Source organism: Peromyscus californicus, unplaced genomic scaffold (assembly GCF_007827085.1).
Source record: "Peromyscus californicus insignis strain IS unplaced genomic scaffold, ASM782708v3 Scaffold_1__1_contigs__length_55948999, whole genome shotgun sequence".
Lineage (NCBI taxonomy): Eukaryota > Metazoa > Chordata > Mammalia > Rodentia > Cricetidae > Peromyscus > Peromyscus californicus.
The window spans coordinates 33,919,792-33,944,619 of record NW_026294492.1 but is presented as its reverse complement, the minus strand read 5'-3'; the positions used below and the strand labels follow the sequence as shown (position 1 = coordinate 33,944,619).

The 24,828-nt window shown below is 51.0% G+C and overlaps 1 long non-coding RNA gene across 2 annotated transcripts; it reads left to right on the top strand.

The window, feature by feature from the left end:
* The first annotated feature begins 10,601 nt into the window (after window positions 1–10,601).
* LOC128115583 (uncharacterized) lies at window positions 10,602–23,801 on the top strand. 2 transcript variants are annotated; one of them, XR_008220217.1, is made up of 2 exons: window positions 10,602–11,370; window positions 21,135–23,801. It is a non-coding gene; the product is annotated as an uncharacterized LOC128115583 (long non-coding RNA). The 2 variants fall into 2 exon arrangements; XR_008220216.1 differs by lacking the exon at window positions 10,602–11,370 and adding an exon at window positions 15,486–18,526.
* The last annotated feature ends 1,027 nt before the right edge of the window (window positions 23,802–24,828 follow it).

The following is a 24,828-nucleotide window of genomic DNA, read 5'->3' as shown; positions in this document are numbered from 1 at the left end:
TTTGATCCCAGCACTCCGGAGGCAGAGGCAGGCAGATCTCTGTGAGTTCAAGGCCAGCCTGGTCTACAGAACGAGTTCCAGGACAGCCAGAGCTACACAGAGAAACCTTGTCTTGAAAAAACCAACCCCTCCTCCAAAACAAAACAACACAAGACATCAGCAAACTGCGGCTGAGCATAGTTCTGATGAGCCTCCTTGCCTCTGCTCATTCCTCCTGGAACATTCTCACGGAAGACAGGCACCGATCTGAAAAGAGACAGAGGTGTAGATTCATGATCACCCGGCATATAGTATGGACGAGTGACTTTTGTGGACTTTTCAAGCTAACTCGACTGAATGAGGGAACTACTTGAAGTCGCCTGAAACAGAAGAGGCACCAAGCTGAGCCCTTCCCAAATTATTGACCTATAAAATCATAAGCAAATAAAGCTTTGTTGTTTTAAGCCATTAGGTTTAGGAGTGGTTTGTTTTAGAGCAGTAAGAACCAAGAGTCTTGTCGTAGATGTGTGATAAATGCGTTTGGAATGAGCGAGTGACTAACCGTGACCACGCCAGGGCTGTTGTTCATTTGTACACTGGCCTTGGATACTGATTAAGCTTTGATCACATCTACTCTCTTATATGATTCCCGTGATGCTCAATTTTATGTGTCAACTTGACTGGGTCACTGGGTACGCAGATATTTGGTCAAATATCTTGGCTGTTTCTATAAAGGTGTTTTTAAGAGGATTAGCATTTAAACCTTTACAAGCAGATTACTCTGCAAAATGTGGGTGGGGCTTATCCAATCAGTGGGACACTGAAGAGAACTAAAGGTTAACCCTGAATAAGAGAATTCCCCCGTCTGACAGCCTTTGGATTGACAGCTCTTCCTGATTCCGAGGCAGCCTGCTACTTTATACCAAAACTGAGATATTAGCCCTGCAGATTTGAGACATGTCAGCCTCCATAACTGCTATCAAAACAGTCTGATTCTCTCTCTCTGTCTCTGTGTCTGTCTGTCTGTCACACACACACACACACACACACACACACACACACACACACACACACACACACCCCTCCATCCGTAGGCTGACAGGACCTGGTAGCTCAATGCTGCTGACCAGTATCAACGGAGAGTATCATCCTTTTTGCTTCCTAACTGCTCGGCCTGTGGGAGGAGGCAGGAACTGAAGAAGTTGGAGCCTTCTGTGAGGATGCCTTGGAGGCTGTATCCTTGTCCCAGCCCCTTCCTCTCTGGCTTTCTTTGATGCCTAGCTGCCATGAGGTAAACAGCTGTCCTCCATCATATCTCTGCCTTGTCATAGACGTAAAAGCAATGGAGCCACCAGCCCCTCCCATGCAGAGCCCGCCCCCCCTCCCATAGGGGACTAGCTGTGGTGGCCAGAACAAACCAATTCCAAACCTGGAGTGCAATTTCTACTGAACGCATATTGCTTTTGCGCCACTGTTGAAAATCATCAGGGTTGAAAAATCACAGCCAAAAATTGTCTGTGATGTGAGCTCCTCAACAATGTGTGGGGACTCTTGGTCTTCAGATACCTGCATTCATTCATTGTCTGAGTTCTGCTGTGTGGTGGACACAGAATAAGACTCCTGACATCAGTGTGAACGGAATGGATACAGGTCCGGTCTTGCGAGGGAGATGCTTCCTCATGGCATCTTACAATTATGTAAGCAAGCATAGCAGAATGCCACCTAGTTCAGAAGGTCAGGAAAAGTTCTTGTAGAAGTGCCAGACTTGAAGGATGATTAGGAATAAACCAGTGAAGCGGGGAGGCTAGGGGGCTCTGCCAGGGAGGGGCTGGTGGCTCCATTGCTTTTATGTCTATGACAAGGCAGAGATATGATGGAGGCAGGATTCAGGTACCCCAGGCTCTGACCTTGTAGCTCTGGTATCGCTGAGTCCTGGAACCAGGAAGGACAAGTGGAGGAACAATTTTGTATATTCCCTCTCCTCCTCCTTAGTCGATATTTCTCGAGAGTTCTGAGTTTTCTGTCTCATGCTGAGAGTTAACTGCTTTTACACTTTCCTGAAAGACTTTATCTCTTCTAGGTTTCAAGGTCTCTCAGGCAGCTAGCTCTTAAAAGGATATAATCTTCGGAACCGAATAGATTTGAGCAGGCAACATAGTTTTCACCCTTCCCGGCTTGCGTTGCACCTGGCCTAACTGCTCGTGACTCAGTTTGCTCTCTGCAAAATGAATACAAGCATAGTATTGGGCTAAGAGCTCGCTTGTGAAGACTAACCGGGGACCGTGACATAGTTAGTGTCCAGGCCCACAGTAAAATGAGGGTGCTTATTACCCTCAGGACAACCCAAAGTGAGGTGGAAGCTCAGAGCTGGGTGTGGACCCATAGTGGGGGGGTGGGGGGATGGGGGTGGGGGTGACACCCCGGGTCTCCGTTGTGTGTCCTCTTCTCTCAGCCACTTCACCAGAGCAAAGGGCTCTCCCTGGGCCTTTCAGGGAGTCAGTTCATGAATGATGCCTCTGCAGGAGCCAGGCGCCCGCGGCTCCACCCTTGCCTCATGCCAGGGTACTGAAGCTAGACCATGCTCGGTGGCTACAACCTCCAGCTGCCTCCTGCTGCTTGAGTTTTATCAAAAGCTCAGTTGAGGGAAATAAAGTTCAAGGGGGGGGTCACTTAAAGGGCACACATTCCATCCATTCTTCCAGATACTTATCCCCAGCTAGTGAGAGGATCTGGAAATGGAGCGGTGGTTCTTGGTCGTCACAGAATCTTTATTTTTATCCGCCTCTCCCTTGTGACTTGGGAAGAGGAGTTTCCCAGTGGTGTGCACTTTGGGACGTTGTTGTCCAGCTGGTCCCTTCCTCAGACCATGAGCAGCAGAAGACATTTTTAGGCTCTGGCTTCCAGCAAAAAGCTGAATCTGCTGACGAACTGGGGGCAGGGAATTCTGACGTGTGGACCCCGAGACTTGTATGCCAGATGCCCAACTTTTTCTTCATCTGGGTTGCTAGAAAACTACAGGCGAATTTAAGGTCAACCTTAAGACTCTTGGAGGACCTCGTGGGCTGTCATTTGAGAGAGTTGGCTTCTTTCCAGATCCTGGGCCAGATACATACACCGTTATAGTGATGGTTTCATGTGTATGTTGTTTTGGGGTCCAGTGAGGCCAGAGTGGGGTGGGGGGAGTCAGTAAACAATAATTGGTATCCCCGAGAAGCTTAGTCAGGGCGGAGTGTTGGCCTGGGTGCGTGGGAGAACAGGGGACAAATGTCCTTTTCTCAACCACTGCGGTGGTAATGAAGGGTTTGACTTCTCTGGAGCAGGGGGGTCTCTAATGAGAGGAGAATTTTCCATGGATTAGAAAACAGCAGGACAGCTGTTGCTCAACTTGAACTTCTCCCTGTGGCCCCCAGGCTGTCTGGTATTTTTGTCGCGTTGTGAAACACAGAAACTTGCAGCATCTCTTTCTCTTCCTCTTCCTCTGGCCCGTCACTGTCGCCCACCCTTCTCCTCCCCGACTGCACCTCACTCGGCTCCTGACCTCCATCTGGCTGCAGAGGCAGCTGCCGAGCTGCAACCTAAAACCGTTCCTCCCTCTCGGGGTGAGACGGGGGGTCCCTCTGGCCTGAGGCCCCAGATGGATGCTGGAGGACACAGAAGAAGGAGTGGAGACGGGAAGCCACAGATCCAAGGACAGCACTCACACACACACTGTGGGCTGCTTACGGAGCTGTCACTGTTGGGCTTGCCTTTTATTTATTTAAATTAATTCTGTGTCTTGGCTCCTTGATGTACTTTTATCAGTCTCCAGGCGAGACTGTGTCTTTTTAAAAATGACATTTGGCCGGGTGTGGTGGCGCACGCCTTTAATCCCAGCAGCTCGGAGGCAGAGGCAGACGGATCTCTGAGTTTGAGACCAGCCTGGTCAGCATAGCAAGTTCCAGGAAAGTCAGGGATACGTAGAGAGACCCTGTCCAAAAACAAAGCAAAAACAAAACCAAAACAACAACAACAAAAAAGTTTATTTTGTATGTCTAGGCACATGATGCAAAGGTGTGTGTGTGTGTGTGTGTGTGTGTGTGTGCGCACACGCGCGCGCGCGCGCGCGTGTGTACATGTGTGTGCGTGCGCGTGCACGTGCGTGTGTGCGTGCGTGCGTGTATGTGTGTGTGTGTGTGTGTGTGTGTGTGTGTGTGTGTGTGTGTGTGTGTGTGTAGGTCAGAGGACAACTTTTGGGAGCCAGTTCTCTCCTTCTGTCCTGTGGGTTTGAACTCAGGTCATCAGGCTTGGCACCAAGTACCTTAACCTGCTGAGTCATCTTACTAGTCCCAACTTTTTATTTTTTTTTTTTAATTTTGTAATTGTCTGACCTGGTACAGTACCTGTTTGTTTATCCGTGTATCCAGGCCACAGTCTCTCCACTTTGCACAGCTGATAGTTCCAGCCTGCTGGTTTGGAGCTGTCCCGTGCAGCGTGAGATGTTAAACAGTCTTCCCCAGTCTCTCTCACTATGGGAGAAGCCCAACCCCCATGGAGACCGCTAGAAATGTATGCTGACATTGCCAAGTGTCCTCTGAGGCGGGGAGACAAAAGCCCCCTAGACTCCGATCCAGCATCCCCGATGTCCCCATTCCTCACTGCTCTCACTCACCGATGGAGGCCTCTGGGTGAGCTTACTCCATATCCCCCGAGTTGCACACATCCCTCTAGCTCTGATAACCGCCTGCTCACACCCTTTGCTCAGTTCCCCTTCTGTCTCCCTCTCTGAGGATGAAACTTAGGCCCTCATGCATGCATGCATGCTCATCAAATGCTCTGTCCCTGACCTCCCCATAGGTTTTCTCTCGCGGCTGTATTTTCTTTCGGGTTGCAAAGGGCGGCCCTGGAACAGGGGTGATGAGTGCCGCATTCCGGGGGCGGGTCTGCTGCGGTCTTCCCCCTTAGGTGTATTTGACGCACTGTATAGGCGAGGGAACAGGTGCGGAGCTGGCTGGCAGCAGAGTCCACGGCCCGCCTTTCCTGCTAGTACGTCTTTGCAGAAGGCAGATGAAGTATGGGAGAGCTGTCTCCATCAGGGAGGGTCGCAGGGCTCAGCCACAGCTGCGTTTGGGTCCCCTGATAAGATGCCCAGTGTCTCCAGAATCTGATTTAACATTCCCTTTGGCCTTGGGATGGCCAAGTTATTTTGCTTCACTGCAAGAGACCATGGTTCTGGTGTACTGAGGAGAGGTGGTGGTGGTGGTTGGGGTTGGCAGCATCTCTGTATGTATGTATACGGGGGCTCTTGGCTCAGGGCTTTCTGGCTCAGAGGTGGCACTTGTCTGCTTTAGATTTTCTGTCCTGGACCCTGTGGGGGGTGTTGTGTCCTGTGCTCTGTGGCCCGCTAGCAGAGTGCTTTTTTTTTTCCCCTGGCCTGCGGAATGATTGATGGAGGAGAGCCAGTGGGGTAGGACGGAGAGGCTTTGTTGGCCGAATGCTATTCCCATGACTCTCCGACTTCAGCCCTTCTCCTTCCTCTGGTCTTTATCTCCTTCACGCACTTTGGCCCGCTTTGGTTTCCCTTCTCTATTTTTCCTTTCTCAATCTGGACAAAGCCCTCCCCGCTGACCACAGCCTGGAGGCTGGCGTTGTACGATGTCCTTAGTGCAGGGCCTCTGGGGCCTCCATGGCTGGGGCACAAATACATGGCCCGCACCCACCTCATCGCTCATGACACACACTTGTACTAGGGCTCTTTCCACAGCCCCAGACTCCTGCTCAGCAGAGGAGGTGGATGGATGTGTCGCCTTGGCCCGACAGCACTGTCTTAGCCTCTGGGTGCCCTTCTGCTGTGGCCCTTCACCCCTGACTGCTCAGTCGGAGTAACCTGGTCACTTCTCAGATAGACTGACTTCTTTGATGTGAAGTGGACCTAAGGACAGGCCAGGGATGCTTATAAAATCTCCCCAGGGGGCTGGAGAGATGGCTCAGGGGTTAGGAGCACCGGCTGCTCTTCCAGAGGACCTGGATTCAATTCCCAGCATCCACGTGGCAGCTCACAACTGTCTGTAACTCCAGTTCCAGGAGATCTGACACCTTCACACCAATGTGCATAAAATAAAGTTAAATAAATTATATGTGTGTGTGTGTGTGTGTGTGTCTGTCTGTCTGTCTGTCTATCTATCTGTCTCCCCAGGAGGAGTCTCCCCAGGAGGAGTTGCCCCTGACTCTGTGGACAGGATTGAGAGGACTGCTTTCCTGAGGGAAGAGTGTCATCACAGAAAGAACACTGGGTCCCACACAGGAGCCCTGGGCTGGAATGGTGATTACTCTAAGGTAGTGGAGTATCCCTGGCTCAATGGAGTATCCCCGGCCAAGTCCGTTTCTCCAGTCATTGGACAAGAGCACCCTGGGGAGAAATGGCTGAGTAAGGGAACCAGGGATTGGGTCAGGCAAATCTACTAAACTAGCCCTTCATTCCAGAAATGAGGGGGCTTTGGCACTGGGGCAGGGGCAGGCAGAATCCAACCAGATCAACCTTTGGGATGCTTTCCTATACAACCCGGTCATTCTGGACCCTCAATGAGTTTTCTGCAAGATCCTGCCCCTCTCTGGATTCAGTGAATTGTCTGTAAATTTCAGACAAGGTGGGCAGAGGGTAGGGGGACTGTGTGCGCCTCTCTCCACTTTTGGAGGGCATAGTTTCTTCCAGAGCCTAGGTGGGAAATGGTGGTTGGAGCTGGAGGGTGTTGGCTTCAGCCAAACTTTGCACCATAACCTTTGCCGAGCTGCTGACCTTCTGCAGCCATTTTGCAGGCCTTTGGGCAGAAAGGGGAAGTTTTGGCTGTATTTAGAAAGCCCTTCACAGACAGGAATGGCAGGGGGTGGGGCAGGGTGGAGAAGTGGAGTGGGGTAGGGGGTGGAGGGGTGGGGGTGGGGTGAAGGGTGGAGGGGGTGGAGGTGAGGGTGAGGGAGGCCTCAGCTAGAGGAGCTGGGGGAGGAAGGCAGGCAGGCAGTCATCCAGAAGAGATCCAGCAGGGGCCTGAAGACAGAGGTTTGATTTGGATCCATGCTTTGTCCCTTGGAACTAGAGGATGGGGGGGATGGGGCAGAACAAGAGCAGGGAGGGAGAGAGAAATGGGCAACGGGAGGAGAGAGAGAGTGCTCAGGCAGGATGCCTGGCTTTTTGAATGCCGGAAGGAAAGGCTGAACGTGCTGGGCACATGCCAAGTCACCTCAGAGGCCCAAGTGATGGCTGCCCCAGGGGACAGAAAGGTAGGACAGAGGCTGGGAAGGAGGTACCCAGCCCCCAATAGGAGGTCAAAGGAACAATCAAGTCACCGTAATAAGATACCCTAAACTGGGTGGTTGATTGACAGCAGACATTCCCTGCTCACGTGCTGGAGCCTGGCAGTGATGGCTGGGGATGGACTTACGTCAACCTGCAACACTCTTCCAGAAGGTCTTGCCCCCACCAGAAATGTACTTGAGCAGAGCTGCTCTTCCAGAGGGGTTCCTATGCCCAGGGCCAGGAGCAGACTCCATCCCAACATGGGGGCATGGTGTGCCAGCCCCAGAAACCATGTCATGGTCTTTCTCTAAGCCATAGCAGAAGGACCTGTTCTGAGGATGTACGTCTTCACTGGTGCTGACTCTACTCTACCACTGACCATCCGAGGTCAAACAGCCAGCGCGGTGTGCCCTGGTGAGGACAGCTGCTCACCGCAACCCCACTCAGGACTCCACTTGAGTGCCAGTGTGTGTTAGCTGCTGTGAGAAGTGCCATAGGTTAGACAACGGAGTTCCTTTCCTCACGGAACTGGAGTCTAGTGGGACTCATTGTGGGCCAGTGTTTCTCCCAAGCTGTGAGGGTGGCCAGGGGAAAGTGGGAGGGAGCAAGACTTCTATCTTTCATCTCCTTGAGGAGACAATAATCAAACACTTGAAACGTTCAGAGAGTGAGGCAAGGATTAAGAAGTGCACTGTTGGCCGGGCGGTGGTGGCGCACGCCTTTAATCCCAGCACTCGGGAGGCAGAGCCAGGCGGATCTCTGTGAGTTCGAGGCCAGCCTGGGCTACCAAGTGAGTTCCAGGACAGGCGCAAAGCTACACAGAGAAACCGTGTCTCGAAAAACCAAAAAAAAAAAAAAAAAAAAAAAAAAAAGAAGTGCACTGTTGAGAGCTAAGAACCTGTTGGTCCAGGCTAGGTGGCCCCGGTAACGGGCCTGGCTGCTCGTTCACTAACTAGCCTTGACTGAAGAAAAGACCCACCAGCTCTGGCATGAGTGTGTAGGACAGTAAAAATCTATGTGGGCTCTACTATCTTTCCTTTATTTATTTAGTTATTTTTTCGAGACAGGGTTTCTCAGTGTAGTTTTGGTGCCTGTCCTGGATCTCGCTCTGTAGACCAGGCTGGTCTCGAACTCACAGAGATCCGCCTGGCTCTGCCTCCCGGGTGCTGGGGTTAAAGGCATGCGCCACCACCAACCGGCCTTTCCTTTATGTTTCAGAAAAGTTCTCTTGTAGCTCAGGCTCTAACTTGCTATGTAGCCAAGGCTGACCTTTCATTTCTGATCCTTCTGCCTCCACGCCCCGAGTCCTGGGATTATAGGTCTACACTACCACACTTGTTTTTGTTTTGTTTTATCTCCTGTTTGTCTTGATTCAGTCTTCCCATTGATCATTTCTCTCTCCTTCCTTCTCCCTCAGCACTGGAATCCGTCCATGGGCCAATGACTGGATTCGGGTTTGGGGGATGTTGAGCATTCACAAAGCACAAGGTTAGCTGAATTCAGAGACCAGTAACACACGACTTGCCCTTGAGGATCATCAGACCGATTTGGGGTTCACAAAATGCTTTAATGGAGGACAGTAGGGGGGGGTGTTTTCTGAGTGGGAATGTGTTAGGGGATGTGGTTGCAGGCAACAGGGAAGTGGGTACCATGCCTGGGTGTGGGAATGCTGACGCTGTGGTGTGCGTGTGCCCAGCTGCTGCAGAAGACTGGGAGGCTAGCAGAAAGGCTGGCATCGCTGCATAGACTTTCCCCCAGAGTCACCCATTGTTTACGTTTCTGAAACCATCTGAGAAAAAAGTTAGACACCTCGACCTTTTCCTTTTAATAACTTCGGGGGGGGGAGAGATAATTTCAAGGACATTCTTTAACATTGCTTGCTTCCCTTTCAGCTAAGCCTTCCTCCAGACCCAGGTGGGTTGTTCTAGCTTGTAAATAAAGCTTATTTTGCGGGACTCAGCTCGACTACCCATTTGTATGACGCTGTGCTGGTGTGCCGGACCCTGGGGTCTGCCTAGGTCCCCAGTCTTCTCAAAACTGTGTTGGCCTCCAGAGCCGCGCTTAAGTTGGCTTTTCTGGCTAGTCTGCTCCCTTAGAGGCCTGGCGGGGCCTCGGCTGAACTCTGTTTCACTTTTTCTTCCACTTTGTTCTAGAATTTTCTGTGCATTTTCCCACCCACAGATGTGACTTGTCATATGATATGGCCTTTCCAGTGTCCGACATGGTATGTTGACTACAGAGGGAGTTTGGTCAGGCACCCTCCTCCGTGCCTTGGAGGCCAGAATGGGCCCCTCGGCAAACAAGGAAGGCTTCCCGGCTCCATTTTGCCAGGAGGATTGGGGCTCTGTGGTGGTCTGGCTCGTTGTCCTGTGGTCCTGCTCAAGCCTGGAAGTCTTAGGCCAAGGGAACATGTTCCAAAGCACAGCTGAGGGACAGAACGTCTCAGGGAGATGGGCTGGTCTGGGCAGGCAGGGTTTTGGAAAACCCCCTGCTTGTTCTGAGAGGTATTCAGAACGCTGAGGTTTTGGAAAGCCATGGTGCTGCTCTGGGGAGGAGGTATGAACTGGTGCCTCATGCCTTGGGTTCAGTAGTAAAGGTGAAGCCCAGCCTTGCCAGCCTGGAACCTGGGCCTCTGCTAGGCCTGGGGGGTGGGGGTGGGAGTGGGGGACACTGGCCTTGGAAGAGGAATGGAGCCCACAGGCCTGGTCCTCTGAATGGTGAGAGACTGGTACCACCACCAGCCATGACTGAGGCTGGTGGGCGGTGACCTTGCTTGACACAAAGCCATGAAGCCTTTGGGCCTGGTCTCGAAGGCACCTTGGATGAATCGGGCAGGAGAACCCCCGGTGACCTCTTGAACAGAAGAACATGCCAGTCTTTTGACCTGCTAGATAGTCTCAGTGAGGGACTGAGACACCCAGGCCAGGACTGAGCAGCTGGGGAGGGCTTGGGCTTCCGAAGGCCGGAGCCTCTCGTTCTAGCAGCTTCTATACTCTGTGCTTTTGTTCACGGTCAGAACGCTCAGGGTCCAGTGCCAGCTCCGTTCTGTGATCCAGGGCCAAGTCAATTCACCTCTGTAGACCGTCTCTTCACCCGTGACCTGGGGTGATGGAGCGCTGAGCGATCTTCTGCAGCTGTGTTAAGTGGTGATCTGCTCTCAGAGGGATTCGGAGGGCTTGAAGAACGAGAAAATACAGATGTCTAAGGCCCCCAATTTATTTTGTTTTAAAAATAATTTTATGTATCTTTACCGTGGGATGGGCGGGTGGGTGATGTGCTTGGGGTGGAGATGGACACATGCAGAGGTCTCTCCTTTCATGCTTCATGTGGGTTACAGGGACTGAGCGGAGGTCTCCAGGCTTAATGGCAGGCATCCTTATCCATCTCGTACATCAGGCTCACACTTTAGAAGTTAGATTTGGTAAGGGTACAGTGAGGCCCAGGCAAGCGCCCCCACCCCCAACTCCTTGGAGGCCCTGACTGTAACTGCTGATACCACAGACCCGTTCTTTTTGGTGTTGGGGAGAGCCTGACACAGGTCGGGCCTAGCCTGAGCAGGTACGGTCCATCTCCCCTAGAAGCCAGCCTAGGCGCGTGCCATCCCCATTTCCACGGCTCCAGCTCCTGGGGGCCCGACGGAAATCACAAGGCCTGCAGGAGGTCCTGCAGCCTTCAGAAGGGACCCTGGGTCCTGTTCACCCCGGCTCCCGGCCACCCTGATCCCCGATCTCTCGGGGAGGAGAGAGAACTCAACTCCGGGTCTCCTCGCCCGGTTCTCCCACAGCGCTGACGTTGCCCTGCGGCCCAGCTGGCTGCAGTTTTTTCGCAATAACAATATCCCGGGGAGGGGAGGAGCGGCGGGGTGAATGGGCGCCTTTGTCCCCGACTCTGTGAAGGCCGATTAATTATGCGCCGCGGAGCGCGGGAGCGCGGCCGTCCGGCCCCCTGCGCGCCTGAAAGGCCGGGGCTTGGGAGCATCGGCTCCGCGCCGCCGCACAAAGGGCCGCGCATTAGGAGCCCGGCAATTACCCCGCAGTTTGGATGTGTCCTTGTCTCGCTGACACCGGGGGCCCCCCCCTCTTCTCCGGGCGGCTGCACTTTGAGGATTTGCAAGTCCTTTCTTGGTTGCTAGGGGCGACTGGGTAGAGGGGTTGGGAGCTTGGGGTGGGGTGGGGTGGGGTGGGGGGCACGCCAAGCCTGTCCAGTTGCAAGTGTCCCCGGCCGGGGTGGGGGAGGGGCGGGAGGGTGTCACCCCTGGGGACCTGGACCTGAGGGCTGATGTTTTCTCTAAAGCTGGAGCCCCCCCCCCTCCCAGAGTGCAGATTCCTGGGCCTCACGCAGAGGACTCCCTGATTTAGTTGGGGTGTGTGTGTGTGGGGGGGGGTGCCTTTTAAGCACCACAGGTATAATTTTTAAAACTTAGCGTGGAAGAGTGAAACAGAATGTATAGATTTAATTTTTTTTTAAAGCATTTACATTTATCATTCTTTTGTGTGTGCACGCACACACGGGCCCGCGCTTGCCACGTTGCACGCTGCACACGTGGAGGTTCAGAGGACCACTTGTGGGAGTCTGTTTTCGCTTTCTAGCATGTGGGTCCTGAGGGATAGAATTCAGGTCTGTAACAAATGTCTACCTGCAGGGCCTTTTCGAAGGCCCTTTAATGCACAGCTCCTCAGTGGGCGTTTCGCTCTGTGTCCCTTACATCACATTGGCATACAGAACAGGTCCATCAGTCCAAAAGGTTCCTTGAATCCTCTTTCTAGCGCCCCCCCCCCAACTCCTGTCCCACCCTCCCAGGCTCTGCCCTTCTGAATGGTGACACATCCCTTAAATGTCATCTGGCTTTGGGTTTGAAGATCGATGGAGTCACACAGTGTGTCTCTGATTTCTCCGCAGTGATTTTTGAAGTCCATACACAGTGTGTATTCATAGTTGGTTTCTTTTTTATTAAAAACAGCTTATCTGTTTGCCTGGCACTTTGACGTCTTCTAAGTTGTGGCTGTTGGAAGTCAAGCTGCTGAGATGGTTTTGTGTAGATCTTTTTATGTGTGTCTTTTGGATAAATACCTAGGAGTGGAGTTGCTGGGTCCCAGGGAAGGCATTTCGTTTTAAGAGAAAGCAGCTGGCTTCTTTTCTTTCTCTCTTTCTTTCTTTTCTTTTTCTTTTTTTTTTTTTTTTTTTTTTTTTTTTTTTTTTTTTTTTTGGTTTTTCGAGACAGGGTTTCTCTGTGTAGCTTTGCGCCTTTCCTGGAACTCACTTGGTAGTCCAGGCTGGCCTCGAGCTCACAGAGATCCGCCTGGCTCTGCCTCCCGAGTGCTGGGATTAAAGGCATGCGCCATCATCGCCCAGCCTGGCTTCTTTTCTTAAGCATCTACACCCTGTGCATGTTTATACTCTATGAAAAGTGTATGAGGTGTTCCAGTTACTCTACATGCTTGTCCACACTTGGTATTGTCAATGTTTTTTGAGTTTAGCTGTTCTAACATGGAATCTTACTGTGTTTTTTTTCTACTTTGGGAGGCTGGGTAATTTTAATGCCTGAGCTCCCGAGGACTGACTATACAGTATCGTTTTTTTTTTTTTTTTTTTTTTTAAAGATTTATTTATTTATGTATACAGTGTTCTGCCTGCATGTATGCCTGCAGGCCAGAAGAGAGTACCAGATCTCATTACAGATGGTTGTGAGCCACCATGTGGTTGCTGGGAATTGAACTCAGGACCTTTGGAAGAACAGCCAGTGCTCTTAACCTCTGAGCCATCTCTCCAGCTCCATACAGTATCGTTTTGTGTGTGTGTGTGTGTGTGTGTGTGTGTGTGTGTGTGTGTGTGTGTGTGCAAGTGCACTCACCTATATGGAAGCCAGAGGAGGACACTAGTGTCTTCCTTTACCACTCTTTGTCTTAGTCCCCTGAGACAGGGTCTTTCACTGACATGAAGCTGGCCATTTGGGTCAGGCAGGGCAGCCTGTGGGATCTGGGACTTGAAGCAACTTCCTGTCTGTCTCTCCCAATATGGGCTACAAGCATGTGTGGACACACCCTGCTTTCAATGTTAACTGTCCTCTTCAATGGCACTCTGCCCGTGCTGTTCCCCACAAACACCCTCACTTGTCTACTGATGTATTCCTTTAAATATCCCCCTTATTCTTCATTTACCACCCCAGGATCCCCACCCCTAAGTTAAGCAACTACATGATTGTGTTTGACATCACAACTTTGGACGTTGTCTTAGTTACTTTTCCTATTGCTGCGATAAAACACCCCGGCAAAAGCAACTTCAGGAAGGAAGGGTTTGTTCGAAGGTGAGGTGGCTTGAGGTGGGAGCTCCTGGAGGCAGGAGCTTGAGGTAACTAGTTACTTTGCATCTACACTCTGGAAACAGAGAGTAACATATGCTCACGTTTAGCTACTTTTCTCCTTTGTATGCAGTCCAGCATCCAAGTGCAGGGAATGGGGTCACACACTTTTAGGGCGAGTCTCCCCACCTCAGTTAACCTAATAAAGATAATCCCTCATAGGCATGCCCAGAAGATAATCTAAGTAATCCTTCACTGTGTTTTTAGGGTTCACTGCCTTGTTGGGTGTGCTTTTTAGTTAATTATGCATCCACTCGGTTTTATTTATTCTTCCTACTCATTCCATTCCTTTGTTTTGTTTTGTTTTGTTTTCCAGACAGGGTTTCTCAGTGTAGCTCTGGCTGTCCTGGAACTTGATCTGTAGACCATGCTGGCCTTGAACTCAGAGATCCACCTGCCTCTGTGTGCTGGGATTAAAGTTGTGCGCCACTACCACCCAGCTTCATTCCATATCTGAAGTGAAGTATGTAGTCAGAACATTTCTCAGGTCCTGCCAAGCCCCTGCAGTCCCGAAGCCCACTTATAAAATAATCATTCAGAGGCTTATATTAATTATAACTGCTTGGCCATTAGCTCAAGCTTATTACTGACTAGCTCTTATACTTAAATTAACCCATAATTCTTATCTATGTTTAGCCATGTGGCTTGGTACCTTTTCTCAGTTCTGCCTTGACATCTTGCCTCCTCTGTGTCTGGCTGGTGACTCCTGACTCAGCCTTTCCTCTTCCCAGAATTCTCCTCTTCTGCTCGCTCCGCCTATACTTCCTGCCTGACTACTGGCCAATCAGCGTTTTATTTATCAACCAATCAGAGCAACACATATTCACAGCATACAGAATGACATCCACAGCAGAAGTAAAAGAGAAAGACAAGCCAAAGAGATGGCTAGAATAGGACTTGTCCTCAAGAAGCTACTCTGGGATGGAGGTGTGCTCCCCCCCCCCCTTTAGAAGCACATGTCTGTGCATGCACCATATTCCTTCACTTGAGGAATGGAGCAAGCCAGGAGCTAGAGTTACAGGCAGTTATGAACTGTCCAACGTAGGTGCTGGGAACTGAACTCTGAAAAAACAGCAAGTATGCCTAACTGCTGATTCATCTCTCTAGACTTCTAAGAATCTGATGCATTAGGTGCTAAAAGGTGGCATGTTGGACTGGGAGATGACTCAGGGGGTAAAGGCACTTGCTGCCGAACCTGATGCTCTGAGCTTGATCCCTGGGATCCATATGGTGGGAGGAGAGAGCTAGCTCCTGAAAGTTGTTCTCTCTTACACACACACACACACACACACACACACACACACACACACACACACACAGAGTAAATAAGTAAATGTAAAAAACAAAACAAAAAAACAACAAACCCAACAACTAGAGATAGTTTCCCCCTCACTGTGGTTTCAATATGATTTAAGGAGAATAACAAAGACTAGAATTAGATAGAATTAGCCCAGCACACCTTTAATCCCAGCACTCTGGAGGCAGAAGCAGACAGAGTCTCTGTGAGTTCAAGGCCAGCCTGATCTACATAATGAGTTCCAGGACAACCAGGGATATATAGTGAAACCCTGTCTCAAAAACAAAACAAGGTCGGGCGGTGGTGGCGCACGCCTTTAATCCCAGCACTCGGGAGGCAGAGCCAGGCGGATCTCTGTGAGTTCGAGGCCAGCCTGGGCTACCAAGTGAGTTCCAGGAAAGGCGCAAAGCTACACAGAGAAACCCTGTCTCGAAAAACAAAAACAAACACAAACAAACAAAACAAAACAAAATGTAGAAGAGAAAGAGGAAGAGGAAAAAAAAGGAGGAGGAGGAGGAGACGGAGGAGGAGGAGGAGGAGGAGGAGGAGGAGGAGGAGAAGAAGAAGAAGAAGAAGAAGAAGAAGAAGAAGAAGAAGAAGAAGAAGAAGAAGAAGAAGAAGAAAAAATAATTATTAAATGAGAGTTGTAGTTCCCAGAAGGGAGAGAACTCTGCAGGAGGTGGTCAAAGAGGGCTCCCTGGAGGGGGCAAAGGCCAGGATTGAATAGCGTGCAAATTCCAGGACAAGGCCTCTGAAAGAACTCCCTGTGGGTGTTAGGGTGGTTCCCAGAGAAAAGGTCCCAACTGTGAGCCACACAAACCCCAAGAGCTGTCTACAGTAGTTCCACGCCTTGTTTAGGACTTGTGTCTCCAGGAAGGGCCAATAGGTCATGGATGGTTTTCTCACTAACTCCTGAGAGGCCAGCCTGCTGTAACCATCCACAAAAGAGATCCCTGGGCGTTCAGCCATCTTATCGCTCCCTCCAGATGCAGCAACACAAGACAGCTGCCATGCACCAAAGCTCTTGGGTATCAGTGTTGTTTGTGCTCAGAGAGACTCAAGTTCAAATTCTTCTCCTTAGGAGGACTGTCACTGGAGACGGGAGCCATCAGTCATTCACCTCTGTAGCACTGTCAGAGGCTGTGAGGTGATCAGAGATGAAGTGAGACAATGGTCATGGACATTGGCTTGCAGTGTTGTGTGTGCGCGTGTGTGTGCGCGCGCGTGCGCGTGCGTGCATGTCAGATACTTACCATGGCACATATGTGAAGGAGAGGACAACCTCAGGTCTAAGTTTACACTTCTATCTTGCTTCAGGCAGGGCCTTTGGTTCACAGCACACACTAGGCTACCTGGCCTCCACTGGTGTGCTCTGGTATTGCGAGCATCCCCCACCCCCCCCAAGATTCTTCCTCTCCAGACTGTAGAATGTTGACCTGAGGTGGAGCCTGGGGAAATGCTGGCATGTTTGCTTTAATGGGAATGTTCTAGTGAGGAGAGATATTTAGCTCCTCGGACCTGCCATGGCTTCTGCCTTCCCAGGGACTCAATTGCTCAAATTCCCCCCCCCCTGGAAATTTAATAAATCTATTATTATGGTTTTTCAGGTTGATTATTATGGCTTGGGATGTGAAGCAGGTTAATACGTTATTTTGTTGCCTTCCCAGCTCTCTCCTGCTGCTGCTCAGAATATGGTGTCTTTACTGAGTTAAAGGAAGGAGCCCCCTTTCTGGGTGGGCAAATTAGAAAAAGCTGCGCTTTCCTTGTGGCAGACATAACCTCTCATCAGGGTGAAATGCTCGGCGGGTGGAATGTGAGGCTGGGTTTCAGGCTTCTCTCCAGTGCCGTCTGTGGTCGGGGCCCCTCTGCGCAGTGCACAGGCTATATAATCGTTCACAATGGCCCCGCCTGCCTACCGCTTGTTTCCTGGACGATTGGCCGTCTGTCCCCAAGTGTCCTTCATAATATGAAGTATTGGTCCAGGTTTTTTGAGATAGGGTCTCAGGTAGAGGCTGGCTTTGATCCTTCTGCCTCAGCCTCCCAAGTGATCCGAATCTTCTGATGAACAACCTCCGGGCTTTAGAGGAAGCTTCTCCTGAGCCCATTCCCACGCCAGTGCTGGGACTGAGCCTATGACCTCATAGGGGCTCAGTACACACTCCACCACTGAGCTCCATCCTCAGTCTAACAGACACTCCTGAAAGGTTCCAAGGATACTCTTCCCTCCCACACGGGGACAAAACTAGTTGACAAGACAGTGCCTTGCAGGCGATGGGGACAGTGACATGGAAATCACCCCCAAGGGACTAGTGACGACAGGAAGAAAGATCCCAAGGGAGGCCTCACCAGTTCCTTTCACAGGCAGGCCGCCACACCTTCCCGGAGGAGGAGAACCCTCCCATCACACGGGTTATGCTGCTTTTCATCGAGGAACCTGAATAGATGCGTGCAAGTCACGACTGTCTCCTGTCAGGGGACATCATGTAGGCTCCCTGCCTCTATGGCGGCAGAAAGCAGTGTGGGACTCTGGTGTGACTTAGTGGCATGTATGAAGTCCTGGGTTCCAGCCCAGCCCAGCACCAGCACTGTCAACTAAGAGGGCATTTAAGGGTGTGAGCCTGTAGCAAGGTACATCTGGGGTTCAAATCTCAACTTTGTCCCTTTCTAGCTCTGTGGCCTGGATGTATTAACCTCTTATAGTTTTATAGTTATCTGTTTATTTAGGATTTTAAAGACAGGTTCTCACCATGAAGCCTTGGCTGGCCCGAAACTCACTATTTAGACCAGGCTGGCTTTGAACTCAGAGAGTGCTGGGATTAAAGGTGTGCACCATCATGCCTGGCTTCTTAAGAACTTTAAGACGTATATGTTATTCTTGGCTTCTTCTACCATCAAGAAATTAGGTCTGGGCCTGGAGAGACGGCTCAGTGGTCTTGAAGAAGACCCCAGGGTTGAGTCTCAGCATCTATGTTGCCTGGGTCACAACTGCTTGTCATCCCGGATCCAGGATATCAGATGCCTTATTCTGGGATTTGTGGGCACCCACGTACAAGTGGTACACACACACACACACACACACACACACACACACACACACACACCATGATAAGAGAGAGAGAAACCATGTCTCTCCTCTTCCTCTCCTTTTCAACCTGGATGGGGATTTGGGAGCACCAGAAGTTCCCCAAATGTCGCAAATGACATAGTGACTTCTAAGTCTCAGCTGTGAAAGCTCACGTAACTTCCCGTGGCTCCTTTCAGAGCACTCATGCTGGAATTCTTCAGTTGCCACGAAAGAAAGCCAGCTACCCAGAATCCTAAGGGGACACCTGAGAAGCCACCACCACCCAGCCCGAGTTACCTGTGTTGTCCTTGTTGGAGCCCCCAATGTGTGGATGAAGGCCTGCAGGTTCCCCGAAAACTCAAGGCCCCGAGTGAGAAGCACCATGCCAGCCCAGTCACCCAAATCCACACACAAGAGAGATGGTTACCATTGTTCTTTTTTTTTTCAAGGGTTACCATTGTTCTGAGCCCACTGTTTGGGGGTGCTCTATTAGGACACAGCAGACGTTGATGTAGACTTTTTTGTTACCTGGAAGCCAACTGCCACCATAACAAAACCGAGGTACGACTTTAGGGCTTGGACTTGAGCAGACCTTCTCAGGACTTTGAACGTCTGTTGTTACTACTCTTGGAAACCTGAAGGTCTTCAAGGAGCCTGCTGGCAAGGACTTAAGGAAAAATGTTATTGGAAGGGATGGGGGGCATTTATTAGATAGTAGAAGAAAGTTTTGTTTTTGTTTTTTTTTTATTCTTCTTTCATATATTACATTTCAGCCTCAGTTTCTTCTCTCCTCCCAGGCCCTCCCTCCCACCTCCCCTCTCCTCCAGGTCCACTCCTCTTCCATTTCCCTTCAGAAAGGGGCAGGCCTCCCCAGGGCTAGCACCCAAACGCGGTCTGTCAAGTATCAAGTTGCAATACGACTAGGCACCTCCCCCGTATTAAGGCTGGATGAGGCAACCCAGTAGGAGGAAAAAGGTCCCCAAAGCAGGCAAAGGAGTCAGACACAGGCCCTGCTCCCTCTGTTAGGAGTCCCACAAGGACACCAAACTACACGGTCACAACAGAGGTGAAGAGGACTTTGGTCAGACCCATGCAAGTTCCCTGGTTGTTGATTCGGTCTCTGTGAGCCGCTACAAGCCCTGCTTAGCTGCTTCTGTGGCTTTGTTGAAGAAAGTTGACAGAACAGACTTGTCACTTGCAGTGATGCAGATCATAGGAAATGTACCTGAGGAATGAACGGTTTAGGCTAAAGAGATTTTTGTTTCGACAGGGTTTTGCTGGCCTTGAACTCTTGACTTTCCTACCTCAGCCTCCTGAGTACTTGGCATTACAAGCGTGCACCGTGCTCGACTTGGCTAAAGAGACTTCCAAGTGGACTTTGGTAGTGTCTGTTGGGTTATTGAGTTCAGGGCACAAGGATGGAGAAAAATGAATGAAAAAGGAAGCTAACTTTCAAACAAAATTTATAGAAATTATAACAGAGCCAAGGACTTGTGGGGTTTTGAAAATGAATCTGGTTCTCATTTTCAGCCTCCGCAAATGGAAAAATATGCTCAAAATAGGAAAAGACTCTGGGTCAAAAATAAAACCCAGAACTAAATGATAAGATTTGTGTAAACCTCAGAAAGGGCCAGGTGTAGGGATTACAGGTATTATAGCATGCAGCACAGGAAGACAGGGGGATGTCTGTGAGTTTGAAGCCAGTCTGGGCTACATCGAACCCGGCCTTAAAAAACTGTGGCTGCTCTATAAGAGTTCACGGGAAATGGCATTGAGTTTAAGTACACTCTATTTAAGAAGGAACTTGGTAGCTGTGTGTAGTGGCACATACCTATTATCTAAGTACTTGGGAAGTTGGGGTCAGCCTGGGCTACACAGCAAGCACCAGTTTTAAAAAAAGTAGAGACTGGGTGTGGTGGTACACATCTGTAATCCCACTACTTGGGAGACGGAGGCAGGAGGGATCAGGGGTTCAAGGCCAGCCTTGGCTATACAGCAAGTTTGAAGTCAGCCTGGGCTACATAAGACCCTGTTTCAGGAAACCAAAAGGGGGGGAAAAGGTGGGAGGGAATGAAAACTAGTCTCCAAAGAGAGCAGCTGGTCAACTCCTGACACCCTTTCCCCAGCCTCTCGATTGGTCTGGCTCTGTGACTCATCTTACCCAACAGAATGGGACCAGTAGGGCCGGCCCAGGGACACTTTTGGAGCCATGAACTGTCCTATAGGGAGTCTAGTTACCCTCCTGGAGAAATCCACACAGAGAGGAGACTGGGAAGGCCTAGTGAGGAGAGGGAGTCGCAGGAACCTTTGATCTAGGCTCAGCCTAACCTTCCAGAGTCCTGGCCAGCATGCCAAACTTAAGGGTAGGCCGTCTTGACTTCGTGAGCCCAGCCAAGTTTAGATTAGTTGCAGCTGCTGTCTGGGTAAAGCAGCATGAGAGATGTCCTCTGCCTCCAGTGAGATCTGTAGAACTGCTCAACCACTTAGGAAGTCATAAGAGAAACTGCATGTTTGTAGCTAATTTTAAGACATCGAATTTAGTGTGCTTTTAAAAAAATTACTTTTAGAGCATGCATGCATGCGTGTGTTCGTGCATGCATGCGTGTGTGTGTGCGTGTGTGTGTGTGTGTGTGTGTGTGTGTGTGTGATACATATGGAGGTCAGAGGACAACTCTTGGGAGTTCATTCTCTCTTGTCACCTTGTGGGACTGGGGCATGAAACGAAGGTCGTCAGGCCTGCCTGTTGGTACCTCTACCCACTGAACCATCTTGCTGGCTCGAGTGTGTCTTAACAGAAAATGGTAGATTATGAAGAAGCAAGTGCTGGGCTTGGGTCATGGCTCAGAGGGTAAAAGCACTTGCTGTGCACGCCTGCCCACATCTGGAACCCCAGGACCCTTACAGCCAGATGGGAGGTGGAGACAGGACAGTCAGCCCATGGTCAACCAGTCTAGAGTGTGCAACTCCGCATAAACAAAAGAGAGACCTTGTCTTAAACAAGGTGGAAGGCGAGAACCAACTTCCGGAAGTGTTGTACTGTGATCTCCACGCGTGTGCCACGCCCCCTTCCCCCATTAGTGCCTAGGACAGAGCTTGGTATAGAGGAGGCATTTTGTACGTATTCTAACTAGATGAATGAATCTCTTCTCTCCAAACTGTCTCCTCCTAGGTCTAGTACTCCCAATTTGATGTGCCCATACCCTGATCACGTGACTGATTTAACCAACTCCCTTATCATTCAAATGAGTTCAATACCAAATGGACAGGAAGTGGACATCATATACATCTGCGACACAAAAGGTGTGGAGAGCTGTTAGTGTGTGTCTGCCTGGGAAGGAAGTAGGTGAGTGGCGATGGTCACAAGGTCACGTAGACTCACAGTGGCCAGGGAACAGAGGGAAGGGCAGAGCCCAGGCAGGGACCTGGGAATGCTGGGGCTGCAGTTCTGGAAGGAAGTCATAATGAACAAGAGGCAATGTCCCAGGGATGCAGAGGCAGGGAACTCATCCAGGTAATGCAAAGCCCAGAGGCTGTCCAAGATGTGCAGCACAGGAGGGGGGGTGGTGCATATACTATCCGAAATCCCATGTGAATCAAGTTCAAAGTCGGGTAGCGTTAACTGATGGCAAAAGAAATTTGTGAGTGTGGTTACATAGAGTTGGATGGATAATCCCTGTAGGAAGGGGCTCCAGGGAACCTTCTGGGACATTCTGCAAATATTCTGTACTTCATGCAGATGGGGTATATCTGTATCCAAGTTCATGGGGGAGGCTATACCTTCAAGACCAGTGTGTATCTTGACTTTCCCCAGAGACCCTGGAAGCGTGTTGGTGTACCCTGCCTTCATGCAGGAAGTCCCTTTAGGAATTTCCCACCTGCCAGCCATGGGAGTCTCTCCTGCACCCCACACCCCTGAGCGACTGTGGAGAGCTGCATCTCTCCACTTGGCTTGAAACAGCGTGACCTTTTGGAGTTGCAGCATGGGGACCTGCTCCTGGGACAATAGAGAGGGAGATCTGGAATGTTCTTTGAGGTTGGTGAGCATGTGGGTGTGTCTCCTCCTCTCAGCCACCTAAAGAGCCAGGCTGTTGGGAGCTGGGAAGCATTTAAATAAGACCAACAGAAACGTGATTGGTGTGTCGGGGGCTGGTTCCTCAAAGGGGAGCAGGAAGGACAGGCACTGGGGCTTAGGACCAAGTCAAGAGCTTGCTTGCCCTGCTCAAAGCTCTGCTTGGAGTCCGGGTGGCATCCCTCGGGAGGCTTCTTGTCAACTGCAGCGGTGGGTTACGCGTTTCATTCAGAATGCCCAGCAGGAAGCGACAGGCTCTACATTCCAGGGCTTTTAGTCATTTTCTCTTGCTGAGCTCTGGAGTTGAGATTAGGACTTTCTTCAAACCTCACTGTCCTGGCCTGGTCTCCCAAGAGGAAGTGGGTGGGTCACTGTGCTCCGGAGAGAACACAGGCCCAAACTCAGGGATCAAGGCCAGCAGAGCAAATCCACAGAGGTCAGCTGAAGGTGTCCCAGGTATGTCAAAGGGATGTGAGTTGTGGGGTGGTAGCTCTTGCTCCCCAGCCACAGGCCAAGGAGAACACAGAGTCTCTCTCTGTGTGGTGTCTCTGTGCATGTGAGATGCACAGTGGGGACAGACAGGCCACGTAGCAACATTTCATCCCACTGAACCGCACACTCAAGCTTTGCTTTGTTCCCAGTCCGAGGGAGAGAAGGACCTGGACTCTCCACACTGAGAGGACAGTGGTGACACATGTCCAGATTTGGAGCAGGGAATGGACCCCACGGATACAACCCAGAGAAACCACAAGTTTGTTAGAATGTCCGCTATACTCCTGGCACTGAGCCCCCGGGTCGGGAATAGACCAGCGTGCAAGAGAGACTCCATCCCAGTCGTCACCAAAGCACCTGGGACATGTGGCCTGGCAGGTGCCCACTAGGGTAAGGGAGAGAGCATGTTAAGGCAGAGTGCTGGTAGACACCAGATGCCAGGAGTGGGAAGGGAGTAGGCGAGTGTGGATGGCGGAGAAGGCACGTAGCTGTAGGAAGGGCAGAGGCCAGTCTAGAGCTTGGCGGTGTGTGTGTGTGTGTGTGTGTGTGTGTGTGTGTGTGTGTGTGTGTGTGTGTGTCATACCTACCACTCTGAAAGAAAGACATGCTACGTGGGAGGCGACGTCCCCAGTTGCCGAGGCAGGGCTCCTGGGTCACAGAAAGCCCAGAGCCAGGCCCCGAGAGGAGAGCGAAGAGCTTACCCTCTTCTCCAAGGGTGGGGGGCAGAAAGATAAACACACAGTCCTGACCCAGCACTGCAGCCATGTCTGGGCTCTGTGAGGAGTCAGAACTCTAACTAAGATTCCCAAGACTTCCCAGCCTGTTCCCACATGAGGATGGGCTCTCAGACCCACAATCCAGGAACTCTCAGAAGGCAAAAAGGATTCTAAGATGGAATTAAGGCTACCGATGAGCGACGGGGAGCTCCTGAAAGGATGGCGGCTCTTCAGTTGAGAGCAGGACACGACGTCATCGGTTGCCAGCTTAGATATCTGGTGGTGATTTGAAGACAGAGGGGCCTGCATGGAGGAAAGAACCTCAGAGAGGCAGCTTCTAGGAGCTGGCATCCAGCAGGAAGCTGTGACCTTCCGTCCTATAGCCAGAGGAGCTGAATTTTGCCACCGGCGAGAACGGTTTAGATTGGAGTTTCTAGAAACCAGCCCAGCCAGCTGAATCCTCGATTGTTTGGCCATCTGAGCTGACAGCCCAGCTGGGCCCACCTGGACTAATGATCTGCAGAACTGTGAATAATAAACAGGTGTTTTAAGTGGCTAACTTGTAGGCGATTTGCTCTGTAGCAGCAGAAATGGAACGTTTTCCCACTGTGTCGCTGCCCCCTAGACGAGTTCCTGAGGCTCTGTGACTCCCGCTGTGCAGGGGGACCAGGGACAACTTGTAGGTATCTGGCTGGGGCTCTAGCCTGAGCCCGGCTGGCTCCAGCATTCTTTGTATCACAAACACTTCCCCTACCACAGATGAGGGGCACCATGTCCCCTGGCCCAAGGTGTGGGCCCTCAGCACCTCACAGTCTCCTTCTTAAGAACCACCCCGCAGCCCAGCCGCTTCCAGACCACAGCCTACAGGGTACAAGGCTGCCCCGACCCAGCTACCTCCCTCGGGAGGGGGGGAAGAGCAGGGCTCTGAGCAGAAACAAGAGAAGGGTAGTGACCTCAGCCTCCCCGTTCCTCTCAGATGACAAGTCTGGGCTCTGTGAAGGCAAGAGACAGCAACTGTGAGCCAAAGCTTCGTAAAGTTCACCCCTCCCCCACCCCGGCTGGAAGCGGTCTCTGATTGGGCAGGATGGGGGATGTTTAAAATCCTGAGCTTAGGCCAGGGAGATGCTCAGAGGGGAGAGGCCCTTGCTGCCAAGGCTAACAGCTTGAGTTCAATCCCTGGAATGTACGTGGGGGGAGGATGTACTTACACAAGTTGTCCTCTCACTTTCACAAGTACTATGTGGAGCTCCCTCCCTCCTCTCTCTCTCTCTGTCTCTGTCTCTGTCTCTCTTTGTCTCTGTCTCTGTCTCTCTCTCTCACACACACACATACACAAAAAATAAAGAAGAAGGTAATAACAAAAAATTGTGCGCTTGTCTCCTTAACAAACTGCTGGGTCCATGGTCAGGTGTCTCCTGGGAATCCAGACTTATTTGCACGGGAGAAGACGTTTATGTTTCTGCTTTCCTGATTAAAAGGCCCTTCAGACAGGTTTTCTCATTCCCACATCAGACCCTTTCTGGACCTCTAACACTTCCAGATGGTGAAGAGTTTTTCTCTCTGCAGCCCCTAGCAGGGCGGAGATT